At 41.5% G+C, this 12,935-nt stretch overlaps 1 non-coding gene across 1 annotated transcript; it reads left to right on the top strand.

Moving 5' to 3' along the window:
• Window positions 1-10,329: 10,329 nt before the first annotated feature.
• Window positions 10,330-10,401, top strand: TRNAA-AGC (transfer RNA alanine (anticodon AGC)). The gene has a single exon. It is a non-coding gene; the product is annotated as a tRNA-Ala (tRNA).
• The last annotated feature ends 2,534 nt before the right edge of the window (window positions 10,402-12,935 follow it).

Below are 12,935 nucleotides of genomic sequence, written 5' to 3'. Positions count from 1 at the left end.
CCGATAAATAGCAGAGCCTGAACTTTTGGCTGTCAAGTCATTGGGCTCAGCCACGGGGCTATAACGTCTCTCAGCTTCTCTAATATTCCGTTACCCTAATCTGTACTCTTGAGATGATAAAATCTACAGGGACCCATTTTGTGATGCAGATTGCAACCCTCAGGATAGTCTCCAATTCTTCTAAAAAAACAAAATAAGAATTATAGCCTAGCTTCAGGAGAGAAGTGAGCCAACTTTTAAAAAAACAATTACCCTTTAAAAATATTATATATTTTCACCTTTTTCTTATGATGCTGTTCACAATTGTATACAGTACGTTATGTGTAGTATATCCATTGCCTAGCTTCAGCGACTATCAACATTTGCCGTCTTGTTTAATCTGTCCCCACAGCCAAAATTCAAATTTTTTTCTCAAGAGGGATTTCTCAAGATTTATCTTAAAAGAAAATCTTGTCAATCCCATCCCATTCCTCCCCCCCCCGCCACTTTATTGTGATATAATTGACATACAACATTGTGTAAGTATAGGGTGTATAATGTAATGATTTGATATATGTATATACCGAAAAATTATTACCACAATAAGGTTAGTTAACACATCCATCACTTCACATATTTACAGGGTTTTTTTTTTTTTGTGGTGAGAACTTTAAAAATCTACTTTCTTAGAAACTTTCAAATGTACAGTACAGGATTGTATAGTCACAATGCTATATGTTACAGCCCCAGAACTTATTCATCTTATAACTGGAAGTCATTTTTGTTTGTTTGTTTTTGCTGGGAGTATTTAAAGTAAAATCTGAGGCATCACATCATTTTATGGCCTTGATCTTTTATATTTGTTTTATTCACCCATGCTGGCATGTTGGGTCTACCTCTATTAGTAAAGATGTGTTCCACTGCAAGTCAGAGAATGTTCAAATAATAGAGCTTAAACAATAAATGCATTTGATTTGTGTGATGGGAAGTCTGGAAGCAGGCATTTAGAGGGTTGCGGAATCGACTCAATGATTGTTAGGCACTAAGGTGATATCTCTGTGAAGTTTCAGTCTTTACCTCATGGCCCCAAGATGGCTGCCAAAGTTCCAAGCATCATGTCCCCACACAATAGCATTCAAAACCCAAAGGGTGGGTGGAAGGGACCAAGAGGGCTGTCTCCTTGTTGGAACCTGTAGCTTTCCACAGGTATGGTACTCATCCTAGGGTGTGTTTTTGAAAATGCATGGGGACATTGATGTTGTCACAACGACCAGAGGGTGCCAAAGGCATTTAGAGTGCGGGGGCCAGAGATGTTACATATCCTGCAATGCATGGGGCAGTCCCCCTAGTGAAACGTGTTCCTTCTAGACATTCATTATAATCATCTGAACTTAGAACCTAACTCCACTTTGCATATAAACACAACATGCTTTGAGGGTTTTAATGTTGACCAACTTTTCCAGGGATGCAGCTACAGACTGTAACAAAGAAAGACTGTACTTTGTTTTGCTGAGAACGTTAACAAGAGTTGCTCCCTCTCTATTTCAGGAGCTCACATCACTAGTGGCAACCAGTTCGGTGGTGTTTGAGGGACGCCCCACAGGCCCGTGCCTGTTGGTGTTTGTGACTGTTGCTTTTATGGTGATTTTGAGTCATGCTATAAGCATGTGGCTGCTTCATCCTGCTGTCGTCCAGGTGGTGGTGTCTGGGCATTTATATATTGAAATGCCTATTATTTTTATTATAGATATCCTTTAATTTTTTTCTTTATATTACAACCAGGTCATTATTCTGATTTAACAAAAAAATTAGGTGTGTAGGTATCCTTGAATTTCCCTTTGGGGGAGTAATGCGGGGATTACAAATATTTCTATTATAAAAAAGGAGCTATTGGGTCTGAAATGTTGTGACCCTTAGCTTGGAAGTTTCTCCTGGAGATGGGCCACCTTCCCTGAGTGCTTGGCCATCCCATCCTGCACAAGACTGGGGAGCTGTTGGCAAGGACGAAGGGGGCATAGGAGACTGTTGTCTGTCCCCCACTGATAGTGGGTTCCAGAGTCTCAGCAAACATTCTGGGCCCCAGAGTGACTCAGAAAGAGCAAAGCTTCTGACAACTGAGTATGAGTGGCAGCTGGGGAGAGAGGTGTACGTGTGTGCAGGGCAGGGGCGGGAGCTGGTATTCAGGAAGTGTTATGGGTGGGCATATGTGTAGGTGTACGAGGTATATATATGTATGTGTGCCATGTATCTGAATATGTGGCATGTGTATGCATGTGTGGTATATATATGTGTATGTGGTATATATAGGTATATGTAAGTGTGTATGGAGTATGTATATGTGGTATGTGCCTGTATACATGGTATGCATATGCATGTGTTGTGTGTATATGTATATGTGACATGTATAGACATGTGTGGCATGGATATGTATATGTGGTATGATTATGCATATATGGTATATATGTATATGTTGTGTGCATATGTACATGTGGTATGTAAATGTATATATATGTGTGGTGTGTATATATTTTACTTTATTATTTATTTATTTAAAAAAATTTTATATTGAAGTATAGTTGATTTACAATGTTGTATTAGTTTCAGGTGTACAGCAAAATGATTCAGTTATACATATACACATATCTGTTCTTTTTCAGATTCTTTTCCCATGTGGGTTATTACAGAATATTGAGTCGAGTTCCCTGTGCTCTACAGTAGGTCCTTGTTGATTATCTATTTTATATATATATTAGTGTGTATATGTTAATCCCAAACTCCTAATTTATCACTCCCCCTCACCTTTCCCCTTTGGTAATCATAAGTTTGTTTTCTATGTCTGTGAGTCTATTTCTGTTTTGTAAATAAATTCATTTGTATCATTTTTTTAAATTCCACATATAAGTGATATCATATGATATTTGTCTTTCTCTGGCTTACTTTATCTAGTAGATAATCTCTAGGTCCATCCATGTTGTTGCAAATGGCATTATTTCATTCTTTTTATGGCTGAGTAATATTCCATTGTATATATGTACCACCTTTTCTTTATCCGTTCATCTGTTGATGGACATTTAGGTTGTTTCCATGTCTTGGCTATTGTAAATAGTGCTGCAATGAACATTGTGGTGCGTGTATCTTTTCGAATTATGGTTTTCTCTGGATATATGCCCAGGATTGGGATTGCTGGATCATATGGTAACTCCATTTTTAGTTTTGTAAGGAACCTCCATACTGTTCTCCATAGTGGCTGTATCAACTTACATTCCCGCCAACAGTATAAGAGGGTTCCCTTTTGTCCACACCCTCTCCAGCATTTATTGTTTATAGACTTTTTGATAATGGCCATTCTGACTGGTGGGAGGTGATACCTCAGTGTAGTTTTATTTGCACTTCTGTAATAATTAGTGATGTTGAGCATCTTTTCATGCGTTTTTTGGCCATCTGTATGTCTTCTTTGGAGAGATGTCTATTTAGATCTTCTGCCCATTTTTTTGATTGGGTTGTTTGCTTTTTTGTTATTGAGTTGTATGAGCTGTTTGTATACTTTGGAAATTAAGCCCTTGTCAGTCGCATCATTTGCAAATATTTTCTCCCATTCTGTAGGCTGTCTTTTCGTTTTGTTTATGGTTTCCTTTGCTGTTGAAAAGCTCTTAAGTTTAATTAGGCTCCCTTTGTTTATTTTTGTTTTTATTTTCATTACTCTAGGAGGTGGAGCCACATGTATATGTGGCATGCATATTCATGTATGGTATATATGTCTATGTTGTATGCATATGCACGTGTGGTGTGTATATGCATGGCTGGTATGTAAACGTATATATATGGGTGATGTGTATATATATATTTTAATATTCTCTGATTTAGGTTATTGTCTAAGTAAACAGGTGACAGAGGTAATGTTGGTTTGGATGTAAAAATAATTATTTAGTTAGAGAAGCTCTTCAGGGAAACTGTGTGCAGTGCTCTCAACAGCCTCTGTAACAGAACGATAAAGACCATGTGGTGAAAGCCTGGTGGTGGAGGTAGGGGTGGGTATGGTGTCTGATTCCTTACCTGGCATTTCTTTAAGCCAGTGTTGCCCTGACTTGCCTGAGGCTCAGAAGGGATGGGCTGAGGAGAGGATTTTGGATTTAATTCCAAGGGCTGTAGGAATCACTGGGAGACTGAGCAGGAGAGTAAAGGGTTGCTTGGTAAAAATCCACATTTCCAGGCCCTATTGCAGCCTCTGAGAATCAGAGACTGGGTGGGGAGGTGTCTAGGAATGATACCCCCACCCAGTGATTCTTATCCTCATGCAAGTTAGGGGAGACTGTGCCTTGTAGTGGGGTGTCTTACACTTGAGTGTGCTTCAGAATCTCCCAGATGGCTTATTGAACCACTGTGCGGTGGTCCCACCCCCAGAATATCTGACTCAGGGGGTTGGGGAAGGACAGACAGAGAATTTGCATTAAAATTTATTTATTTATTTATTTATTTTTGGCTGCGTTGGGTCTTTGTTGCTGTGTGCGGGCTTTCTCTAGTTGCGGTGCGTGGGCTTCTCATTGCGGTGGCTTCTTTTGTTGCAGAGCACAGGCTCTAGGCATGTGGGCTTCAGTAGTTGTGGGTCTCAGGCTCTAGAGCGCAGGCTCAGTAGTTGTGGTGCACGGACTTAGTTGCTCTGCGGCATGTGGGATCTTCCTGGATCAGGGCTCGAACCCATGTCCCCTGCATTGGCAGGTGGATTCTTAACCACTGTGCCACCAGGGAAGCCCTGCATTTTTAACAAGTTCCCAGGGATGCTGGACCACACTGTGAGAAGCCCTGGCTCATGGCAGGGGTTCTCAGCCCTGGCTGCACATTGCAATTACTGGGAGCTTAAAAAAATCCCAATGTCCTGGCCATGCAAAAACCCCAATAATCAGAATCTCTGGGGGTAGGGTCCAGGCATGAAAAAAAAAAAAAAAAAAAAGAAACCTAACCTTTTCTAGGTGATTTCAATGTGCAGCCAGGACTGAAAATCCTTATCTAAAAGTCTTTAACCCTGAGTTGGTTATCATAAATGCAGCACCTTCAGTCTCCTTCCTGAATCAGAAACTCTGGGGCTGGGTCTTTGTGTAAACAAGCGTCCAGGTGCACTGAAATTTTGAGACACTTCCTGGGCCCCATGTTTGCTGCCATCCCCACAATTCAGTGTGCTGGGGGAAATGATGTGGAAATAACCCAGCTCATCTAAGAAGACAGTTAACGATAACAGCTGCCATGCACTGAGCCCCCAGTGCAAGCTGGAACATTCAAATTCAGCATCTCCTGGTTCCCAGGAGAACCATGAAAAGGGTGGAAGTTATTAGCTCCACTTGACACGTGGGTAGACTGAGACTCAGAGAAATGAAGCTCCACCTTGAGGCCACTCTGCCATGAGCGGAAGAGCCAGGACCTGACCCCAGACTTCTCAAGCTTTAAAGTCTGTGTCCTTTGTGCTAAGCCATCTTGCCTTTTGCTTTGGGTCTTCTTTGGGCAGGGGTAGGCTGGAAATTGAGGAGACTTGCAGGAGAAGAAAAATTATTTGGTGTCAGTGAAGCAAAATGCATGAGCGCCAGCCATCTTGCCGCCTCCTTCGGGAACCGGCTCAGTGGTATTAAAGGGGGAGCGGGCCTCACTCGGGGCAGTTGTGATTAGCTTGCTGACTGCTGAGAATGCCATAAAGCATTGTTTAATGCAGCCTGTCTGTGATGCTGCTGTGGGTCCCAGGTCTGGGAGGAGCCAGCCCCAGGCTCTGTTGGTCAGCAGAAATGAAGACCTATTGGCATGTCCAAATCATTGGCTCTGTTCAGGCACTTAGTGTTTCCCTGTCTGGCCTGACACCAACTCTAGAAGCTTGATTAGTGGAGGCTGAGTGAAGGAAGGTATTTAGGAAGTGAAGTGGAGTTTGGGTTTGTAGCAGCCACATGAGCTTCTCAGAACGTGGTGATTGAGACTTCGGATCAGAGAGCCTTGAGGTTAAATTCCTTGCTCTCAAAAAAACTGAGCTATAATTCACTTAGTATAAAATTCACCATATTGAAGTACACAATTCAGTGGGTTTTAGTAAATTCATAGAATTGTACATCCATAACCACTATCTATTCCAGAACATTTTTATCACCCCCAGAGAAACCCCATCACCCCAGTGCAGCCCCTCCCCATTCCCTTCTATCCCCAGCCCTTGGCAACCACCAACCTGCTCTCTGTCTCGATGGGTTTACCGGTTCTGGACGTTTCATATCAATGGACTCGTACAACGTGTAGCCCCTGTGTCTGGCTTCTTTCACTGAGCATCATGTTTTCAAGGTTCATCCATGTTGCAGCCTGAATCAGTATCTCATTCATTTTTATGGCTGAATGATATTCCGTTGTGTGGATATATAACATTTTGTTTATCCATATGCCTGTTGATGGACATTTGGATTTTTCCTACTTTTTGACTATTGTGACTAGTGCTGCTGTGAACATTTCTGGGCACATTTTTGTGTAGATATATGTCTTCATTTCTTTTGTTCGTATACCTAGGACTGAAATTGCTGGGTCATATAGCAAACCACATGTTTAACTTTTTAAGGAACTACCAGACTGTTTCCATAGCATCTGCTCTGCTCATTTTTGGGGCAAGTGACCTCAGCTTTCTGCACCTCGGTCTCCTCCTCTGTTAAATGGGGATCATTAGAGTGCTAGCCTTATTGGGTTCTTGTGATGGTGGCGTAAACTAATGGAGACCAAGGCCCCAGCACCATCCCTGGCTCCATACCAATCACTTAATGAATGTTAACTCTAATTAGTATTTACCAACATGTTTACTTATTATGAAAGGAACGCAGCCCCCAAATATATACAACCCTCACCGAGAAGGGAGTAATAAAAATAGGCTTAGAAAGTCGGTGAGGATATAAGTGGCGATGGTCCCTCGAGTCTAAGCATGGGTTTTATTAAAGTTCAGTGCAGTTCTGCAGCAGGGCTGAGCTGATTCACTTTTAGAGCCTGAGCAAGAAAGAGACTGTTGGGGCTCTAACCAAGCCCCCGGGGGTCTGTTAGCTCCCTGGGGTGGCACTTCCCACCCTGGCACCCTGATTTCTGGTTTGCTATTGAGGTGGGTAACCTGAAGATTGGATAGATCTGTGGTTGGCTGGCATGGAGGGAAGCAGTCAAGAAAGAGGCGGGAAGAAATTCTGATGAGCTGTCTACTGTCCTAGGCAATAGTCACAAAAGGAACAGCAATCTTTTCTTTCTTTCTTTCTTTTTTTTTTTTGCGGTACGCAGGCCTCTCACTGTTGTGGCCTCTCCCATTGCAGAGCACAGGCTCTGGATGCGCAGGCTTAGCGGCCATGGCTCACGGGCCCAGCTGCTCCGCGGCATGTGGGATCTTCCCAGATCGGGGCGCGAACCCGTGTCCCCTGCATCGGCAGGTGGACTCTCAACCACTGCGCCACCAGGGAAGCCCCAGCTATCATTTTTTGAGCACTAACTATGTGCCAGATGATTGGTTGGAGGCTGGGGATACAACCTTGACTGTTGACTGTCACAATTACGTGAGTCTTTTTGGTCAAGGATGTAATCAATAAATAATAACATGTGCTAAATATGTGTTAGGCGCTATGCTAACTTCCTTACGTACATTTTCTCATTTAATTCACATGATAAATCTATAGGCTGTTCCTATGTAATTTTTGTTCTACAGGTAAGGAAACAGAGGCTCAGAAAAGCTAAAAGACTTACCCAAGGGTTCTCAGTCAGTAAGGAGTGAAGTTAGAATAGGGACATGGGCCTGTTTGACTCCAAGGCTTTGCCCAGAGAGGAAGGTTGTCACCTGGGTTTGCACATGTGTGTAAGGCGGCTGGGCTCTCCTTCTCCTGGTTCCTCATCTCCTCCTGTTTGATGTGCTCCGCCCCGGCCTCATTTCAGTTCTGAGAACACACTGACCTCCTTCTCTTCTTGGAGGCTTTGCACTTGCTATTCCCTCTGCCTGGAACCTGCTCCCTGCCAACTCTTTCACGTAACTCCTGTTACTCCTGAGTTCATAGCAGAGGCTGCTTATTGACTCTCGATAACAATTCCCCCTTGTGTGGGTGGTGGTGTGATGAATCGGGTGGTTGGGATTGACATGTATACACTGATGTGTATAAAATTGATGACTAATAAGAGAATGGACTTGAGGATATGGGGAGAGGGAAGGGTAAGCTGTGACAAAGTGAGAGAGTGGCATGGACATATGTACACTACCAAGCGTAAGGTAGATAGCTAGTGGGAAGCAGCCGCATAGCACAGGGAGATCAGCTCGGTGCTTTGTGACCGCCTGGAGGGGTGGGATAGGGAGGGTGGGAGGGAGGGAGACGCAAGAGGGAAGGGATATGGGAACAGATGTATATGTATAACTGATTCACTTTGTTATAAAGCAGAAACTAACACACCATTGTAAAGCAATTATAGTCCAATAAAGATGTTTAAGAAAAGTAAAAAAATAGAAAGAACCTGCTGTATAAAAAAATAAATTTTAAAAACCCAAAAAAGAAAAAACAATTCCCCCTTTTTAGTAACAACTCTGGGCAACACCTTAGAGACTACATTTCCCAGCCTCTCTTGCAGTATGGTATGTTCATGTGACCAACTTCCGGACAATGAGATAGAAATGGAATGTTCTATAACAGTGGTCCCCAACATTTTTGGCACCAGGGACCAGTTTTGTGGAAGACAATTTTTCCACGGATGGGGGTGGGGAGGTGGAGGGGGGGATGGTTCAGGTGGTAATGCCAGCGATGGGGAGCGGCAGATGAAGCTTCGCTTGCTGTGGACTGGTCCGCGACTTGGGGGCTAGGGTCCCCTGTTCAGCTCCTTCAATAGGTGGGGGCGTAGTCCCTTATTTTCTAATGTCCTTGCCCTTTTCCTGTTGTCTATGATGCAGATGTGGTGGCTGGAGCTCTAGTGACCATTTTGGACCATGAGGCACCCTTGAGAATGAAAGCCACATGTTAAGGAATGTGGAGCAGAAAGACAGAAGGAGGCTGGGCTCCTGATAACTGCTGGAGCTGTCAGATCAGTCCTGTGCTGATTCTGGCTTCTCATGGAATGAGGGAAAAAGGAAACTCTGTTTTGTCGAAGCTATTAAGTTGTTTCTAGCAACTAAATAAAATTCCTAACTAATATAATTTCTGGTTTAAATATATCTTTCTCAGAATGGCTTATGTGAAACTCAAAATAACTCCCTCCTTTTGTTCTCTGTCATACACCCAGTTCTCTTCCTTCATTGCTCTGGTTCCACTAAAAAAAAATACATTCTGCTTTGTTTATCTTCTCCACTGGACTATTGGACACTGGACAATTGGACACATAGTTATGTGGCACTAACTAGCCTAACTAACCAACCTATAATAGTTAGATAGTTTGTGCACTGCACAAATCCAGGGGACACAAGTTAAATAATAGTCCAAGTGAATGGCACTTCTTGCAATTGTGTAGTGCACAGCCTGTGTGACTGTATGTGGCAGCCCTGTCTATAAGGCCAGGAGGGACTTTGACCATGAGTTTATTCAGTGAACTCCTGGCACTTAACCAGAATGTCTGGACAATTGTCAGTCCTCAACAAATATCGGTTGCAGGATGAATAAAAATGTTGGATGTCCTGAGCTGAGTACTGAGGGCACAGAGATGGGCAAGGCACGGAAATGACGGCAGCAAGGCGTGGTCAGTGCTTTAACCCAGGGAAGAACGGAGAATTCTGGGGCTCAGAGGGAGGCTGGGGGAGATGTAAGTTTTGTGGACAGAGGAGCCTCTTCCCTCATTTGGTCCAGATTTCCATCTGTAAAATGAGGGCATTGTTGCAGAAAAGTGGTTTTGTTTAACCTTTAATTTTCTCTTTTATTTTACATCTTTATTTGTTTTTTTTTTTTTTTTTCTTTTTGCGGTATGCGGGCCTCTCACTGTCGTGGCCTCTCCCGTTGCGGAGCACAGGCTCCGGATGCGCAGGCCCAGCGGCCATGGCTCACGGGCCCAGCCGCTCCGCGGCATATGGGATCCTCCCAGATCGGGGCACGAACCCGTATCCCCTGCATCGGCAGGCGGACTCTCAACCACTGCGCCACCAGGGAGGCCCCTTTATTTGTTTTAAATAGGCAATGCTTGCATGGTAAAAGGTGCAAATAGTACAAAAGGCATAGGAAGAAAAGTAAATTTCCTTTCATTCCTAATTCCCAGAACCTGCCCCTACACACCCTCTGTGCCCTCTACCCACTGACCACCCCCCCAAAAAAAAACCCCAACCCGTCACCACTGTGATCAGCTTTTAAAAAGGGGATAAATTCGTTTTATTTCATGAAGGTACTTTAAAAGAAGGATAGTGTGCAAGGTGGGGATGTAGCTCAGTGGTAGAGTGCATGCTTAGCATGCATGACATCCTGGGTTCAATCCCCAGCATCTCCATCGTGTCATGTCCTTCTTTGAGAGATATTTTTCTTCTCCTTTGCCATCACAGCTCTTCCTGTAGAATCTGAAAAATTAATCATCTTGCCTCCAAGTACTTATATGTTGCTCTGATTATGCTTGTTATGCTTCTGTTTTATTTTCAAATTTTAAATTGACTTATAATTGACATATATATTAATTTTAGGTGTACAACATGATTCAACATTTGGATATATTGTCATATGATCACAATAAGCCTAGTAAATATCCATCACCACACTTTAGTTACAAAATTTTTTTTCTTGTGATGAGAACTTTTAAGATCTACTTTCTTAGCAACTTTCAAATATGCAACACAGTATTACTAATTATAGTTACCATGTTGTACATTACATCTCCATGACATTTACTTTATTTTATTCATTTATTTTTTCAACATCTTTATTGGAGTATAATTGTTTTACAATGGTGTGTTAGTTGCTGCTTTATAACAAAGCGAATCAGCTATACGTATACATATATCCCCATATCTCTTCCCTCTTGTGTCTCCCTCCCAGACTTATTTAGTTTATAGTGGGAAGTTTGTATCTTTTAGCCTCCATCACCCATTTTGCCCACTCCCCACCCCCGCCTCCAGCAGCCACCAATCTGCTCCGTATCTATGAGCTTTTTTTTTTAGATTCCACATATAAGTGAGATCATATGGTGTTTATTTGTCTTTCTCTGACTTATTTCACTTAGTGTAATGCCCTCAAGTTCCATCCATGTTGTCACAAATGGTTGAACTATATTTATATATCTATACATCTATACACCTATACATCTATATACCTATATCTATATATCTATAGACCCATATACCTATATATCTATATACCTATATACCTATATATCTATATACCTATGTATCTATATATCTATATACCTATATATCTATACATCTATACATCTATATATCTATATATCTATACATCTATACGTCTATATACCTATATCTATATATCTATATACCTATATATCTATATATCTCTATACCTATGCCTATATATCTATATGTCTATACATCTATATATCTATATACCTATGTATCTATATATCTATATACCTATATATCTATACATGTATATACCTATACATCTATATATCTATACATGTATATACCTATACACCTATATATCTATATACCTATATATCTATATACCTATATACCTATATATATATACCTATGTATCTATATACCTATATATCTATACATCTATACATCCATATATCTGTACATCTATACATCTATATGTCTATACACCTATATACCTATATATATATATACACCTATATACCTATATATCAATATACCTATATATAAATATATCTGTATATCTATACATCTATACATCTATACATCTATATATCTATATATCTATCTCACATTTCCTTTATCTACTCATTCACTGATGGACACTTAGGGTTTTTCCCTATATTGGCTATTATGAATAGTGCTGCAATGAACATGGGGTGCATATATCTTTTTGAGTTACTGCTTTTTTTTTTTTTTTTTTTTTTTTTTTCTTTTTGCGGTATGCGGGCCTCTCACTGCTGTGGCCTCTCCCGTTGCGGAGCACAGGCTCCGGACGCGCAGGCCCAGCGGCCATGGCTCACGGGCCCAGCCGCTCCACGGCACATGGGATCCTCCCAGACCGGGGCACGAACCCGCATCCCCTGCATCGGCAGGCGGACTCCCAACCACTGCGCCACCAGGGAGGCCCGAGTTACTGCTTTTGTTTTCTTCTTATTTATTTATTTATTTTGCTGCGCTTTGCAGCTTGTGGGATTTTAGGTCCCCGACCAGGGATCAAACCTGGGACCCGGGCAGTGGAAGTGCAGAGTCCTAACCACTGGACTACCAGGGAATTCCCTGTTTTTGTTTTCTTTAGATAAATACCCAGAAGTGGAATTGCTGGATCATATGGTAGATCTGTTTTTAATTTTTTGAGGAATTTTCATACAGTTTTCCGTAGTGGTTGCACCAATTTACATTCCAACCAACAATGCATAAGTGTTCCCTTTTCACCACACCCATGCCAACACTTGTTATTACTTATCTTTTTGATGATACTCATTCTGACAGGTGTGAGGTGATAGCTCATTGTGGTTTTGATTAGCATTTCCCTGATGATTAGTGACGTTGACACATTTTCATGTACCTGTTGGCCATCTGTATGTCTTCTTTGGAAAAATGTCTATTCAGATCCTCTGCCCTGTAACCACTTTTGTGTGTGTGTGTGTGTGTGTGTGTGTGTGTGTGTGTATCTTTCCAGAGTTATCTGTATAATACAAATACACATATGCTATATATGTATGTATTGAATTTGAGTATCTTTAAAATAGAAATTTATTCTTTTATACTAGTTAAATATTTATTTTAAATCTAAAGTATGAGTTGAGAAAACAGTGATTATTAGTGATTATTAAATGATCATTACTAAAAATAATTTTGTCATTAATCACACACTATTTTACACCCTGTAATTTTTTTACATTTAATAAAATGTCTA

The sequence above is a fragment of the Mesoplodon densirostris genome, chromosome 16 (assembly GCF_025265405.1).
Source record: "Mesoplodon densirostris isolate mMesDen1 chromosome 16, mMesDen1 primary haplotype, whole genome shotgun sequence".
Classification (NCBI taxonomy): Eukaryota; Metazoa; Chordata; class Mammalia; order Artiodactyla; family Ziphiidae; genus Mesoplodon; species Mesoplodon densirostris.
Note: the sequence above shows the minus strand (reverse complement) of the source record. Positions and strands in the feature narration are given on the sequence as shown.